This window comes from Camelina sativa, chromosome 14 (assembly GCF_030686135.1).
Source record: "Camelina sativa cultivar CO46 ecotype springtype chromosome 14, ASM3068613v1".
NCBI classification, from domain to species: domain Eukaryota; kingdom Viridiplantae; phylum Streptophyta; class Magnoliopsida; order Brassicales; family Brassicaceae; genus Camelina; species Camelina sativa.
Window position 1 is genome coordinate 24668516 of NC_141893.1, and position 4158 is coordinate 24672673.

At 41.4% G+C, this 4158-nt stretch overlaps 1 non-coding gene across 1 annotated transcript; it reads left to right on the forward strand.

Annotated features, from left to right (window-relative positions):
• Positions 1-3730: 3730 nt before the first annotated feature.
• On the forward strand, positions 3731-3837 carry LOC147928557 (small nucleolar RNA R71). The gene has a single exon (XR_015581156.1). It is a non-coding gene; the product is annotated as a small nucleolar RNA R71 (small nucleolar RNA).
• The last annotated feature ends 321 nt before the right edge of the window (positions 3838-4158 follow it).

Below are 4158 nucleotides of genomic sequence, written 5' to 3' on the forward strand. Positions count from 1 at the left end.
TCTCTCCCTTTTCTATATCTTCTTCCACTTCCATCTCTCGGCTCCATATTGTCGTCTTCTCTTTCATGTCCCCTCTACTCTTTTCAACTCTCTCACAAGCTTCCCTTCTCTCCTTCTTGCGGTGAGAGAGATACATACGTAGATGTATATATATATATATATATGTGCATTATGCACACTCCTAAACGTCCAAATCCTTGTCGTTTCAAACAATAGAGTTATTGGGCCTTCATGGGCTCAAACTTACTAACAAAAATTATCACAACTCCCGATTACAGAATCGGGGATGTTACAGAACACCTGCCATTAATAGTTGGTCTTTTTATTCTGCTTTCGATGTTGAATTTCATCTTGAAGTGTTCTCCATTTTCGATGATGATTTGTCCTTTCTTCACAGCATCACCACACCAACTATTGCTAGGAATGACCTCCCGAGGATCAGAGGATCTTCTGGTTCCTCACCCATATCTAGGACCATGAAATCAGTCGGGAATTCCACTCTTTCAACCCTGAAAGGTAAATTCTCCAGAACCCCATGCGGGTGGCTAATGGTCCTATCAGCTAAGAACAGATAGAGGCTACTGGGATTAAAAGTATTGAAACCCAACTTCTTGACAACTGAAAGAGGCATTACACTGAGTGAAGCTCCTAAATCACACATGCAATTGGTGAAAATTCGAAAACCTAGTGAGCATGGAAGTGTGAAAGAGCTAGGTTCCTCCAATTTCTCTTGGATCTTCAGTTCTTTGCTGCTATCTCCCACTGAGTTGTCTCTTTGAGAATTTACTCTCTAAGAGCATGTGGCAGCAAGAACTTAAGAGGGGGGAGGGGGGCTTTCCGGTTAGATATACACTCTGTAAGTGCTTCTAATTGAACGTTAAGTGCTGCTCTGAATTTTTCCTCCAATTCCCCTTCCTCGGTTGCATGAGGTTGTGGTCGATTTGACATCTGGACGTCTACTCGATGGTCTATCCGATCATGATCATCGGGCATGGCTTCGGGTTCAGAATCGAGTAATGCGTCAGTCGGAAATTCCTGAGTTGGTGCTCGAATGGCTTCTCAATCATGGTGGGGGGCTTTCCGGTTAGATATACACTCTGTAAGTGCTTTTAATTGAACGTTAAGTGTTGCTCTGAATTTTTCCTCCAATTCCCCTCCTTGGTTGCAGGAGGTTGTGGTCGATCTGACATCTGGACGTCTACTCGATGGTCTATCCGATCATGATCATCGGGTATGGCTTCAGGTTCAGAATCGAGTAATGCGTCAGTCGGAAATTCCTGAGTTGGTGCTCGAATGGCTCCTCAATCAGGGTGATCGTGTGGCTGATCGGGTTGATACTCGGATAAGTAGTGTTGTTGCCCATAGTTCCAAATATGATTCATATCCTCCCCTTCCAGATCTTTGTTGTTGATAACTTTCTAATTTACATGTTTTAGACACCCTTTTTGTCCATATTTTGCATTATATATACCCTAACCTTAGCATTTTTAGGTCCTTTACTGTAGGAATTTGCATTTATGCCATTTAGGGTGCTGCATTGTTGCATTTGTGCATTTTGGATGAAAACAGGTGCTTAAGAGCCTAAAATGGGAAAAACAAGGTCAAATCCGAGCATATACCCGAAGGAGCAATTGTGCAAGAAGAACAGTCTGAACCTCAACCCGATCAAAGAAGATCTAAGAGCAGGAAGAACAACCCGAAGACCTATCCAAGGAGCTACCCAACTTGAACCTCTTCCGCCTCGAACAGACCCTCGGGCAGGACTGAGCAGCTAGGTTAAAAGGGTTTCCATATATAAACCCCCCTCTTCTTCCTTTCGCCCTATCATGCCGCAGACACTCAAACCAGAGAGCGAGAGCTTCTGAGAGAGATCTTGAGCGACTCAAACACTTTTTCCACTTTGTTAGGTCGTTTTTTTATTTCTTTTGCATTTCTTTCTAGATTTTGATTATGTACTCTTCTACTTTTACTCTATTTGCAGTACAATGGAATTTTTGTTTATTTGTGTTTTTATGCTTTCTACTATGAGATCTGAGTAGTGAAATAAAGTTTCTAGGGATGGGATAGACAAATATGTGTTCTTGATCGGTTAGGATGTCTTAGCTTGATTGTTTATTTTATATAAATGTCCTTCTAGATTGATGTTCTTAATGCTATCTTCAGACCAAGAGGTTGAGACTAGATCTAGGGTGTTTTGCCATCGAGAGATGTTGTTGAAATGCTTGAATCAATCAATGTTAGAGATTTACTCACTTAGCCTAAGAGATTAGATGTGTAAGGAGTTTATTGACAATAATGAATCGGTTTGTAATGCTTGTTTGGTCATGTTTCTCCAACAAGAGTTGGGTAGGGGAGTGACCAAGGTTGATTGTTTCTATCACGAGAGTGTTTTAGCAAGATATAAGAGATTCATTGTCTAGGAAATATTTGCTTGAGGCATGTAGGACATCCCAAACTGGTCAGGAACACTTAGGAGTCGATTACCCCATCCTTAGGAGCTTTCGCATCTTGATTGTTTACGTTTTTATTCATAACTCTACCCCTTACCCGAATTGGTACTCGATCACCAGCTTCGTGTATACCTTCGAGCTGTTCATACTCTTCTTCTTTATCCGATCATCCCACCTGATCCTGTACCCGAATTCTTGCATCGAGTACTTAGGTCGTGTGGTTCTTGTTCTTTTATTTACTTTTGCTTACTTTAGGTTGTTAGATAAAACCCACACTATTGCTTGCCTTGACTTGCATTGTTCTGATCATATCTCATCTGTTAGCAATACAACCATTTGGATTGATAACCCTTTGTACTACAACTGCATAGAGAATTGATACCTTGGGTGATAATCCTGGTATGAGTTGTCCTTAGTGAGGTAGGTAACTACATCATTAACCCAGATGGCATGTGCGGTTGCATAGTCCTTCGGGTTCTGAACATATTTACATGGTAGTTGGTAAGGCTTCGGAGCTGGTTATGGTACAGTTTGGCCTTCCAGATACCTCAACATTATATTCAGAGTGTCATACTTAGCTTTGAGTTCGTTATACCCAGAATCTATCTTGTTGCTCATATCTACAAACTGTTTGTCGTTGTCCATCGTTGTGGATGTCTGGCCTTGGATGATCTGCTGGATCAAACCTGGTAGGTCAGCCTTATGAGGCGGGTTTGGTGGTCCATGTTGTGGAGGAAAACCGGGTGGTGCCACTTTTTGGTGATAACCACCGGAGTAGTTCTGCTTGGGAGCATAACCTTGATTGTATTATACAAAACGTTTCTGCGGGGTTTGGTTCCCTTGAACTGTGAATGGGTAGATCTGATTTTGAGGATTGGAAACATTTGAGTCGGTTTGTAGTTGTTGTAGCCCTTTTTCGAACCTCCTTGGTTGTTGATGTTGTTTACATCCTTAAGCAGAATACTCTCCCCATCCTGCTGATACTGTTCTTCTTCGGAGACGGAGTTGACGTGTTGCTGCTGGTTTAGAATTAGTTTGCCCAACTTCTCATTGAGGGCTTTCATGTCCCTGTTGTACTTTGAATCATCTTCACGAGAAGAGCATATGGTGAGATCATAATCTTCATTATAATGCCCATCAAATTGGGCCAAATTCTCCACGAGTGCCCAACCTTCATCAACTTTTTTGTTGAGGAAGTTCCCAATGCTGGTGGTGTCCAGCAACATCCGTATCTTAGGGACTATGTCACGGTAGAGAGTGTTGAGTTGGAAGCATTGCTGAATCCATGATTCGGGCACCGGCCGACATATCCCTTGAAATGTTCCCAACCTTCACTAAACGTCGAGTTATTCTTCTTTACAAAGCTGGAGATATAATTCTGCAGCCTTGCAGTGTTGGAGTTGGAGAAGAATTTGATAGTGAGTATGGGATAGTGAGTTCTGGAGTTGGGATTATGTTGAGTGAGTATGGGATCAGTTATTCAGATATTAAAAACAAAAATGGGTCGGATAATTTCAGTTAGATGTTATTGAATTATTCATTTGGTTATTGAATTTGTTGGTTTAATGTTTGGTTATTTCCACGGTTTAGTTTGAATGTGGTTAGTTGGTTAGTGAATATGAGGTCACTAGTTTATTATTATATTAAAAATGGGTCTGATCTTTTCATAGACTATGTGAATCTTCTCGTTGTAGAGCTTCAACTCCAT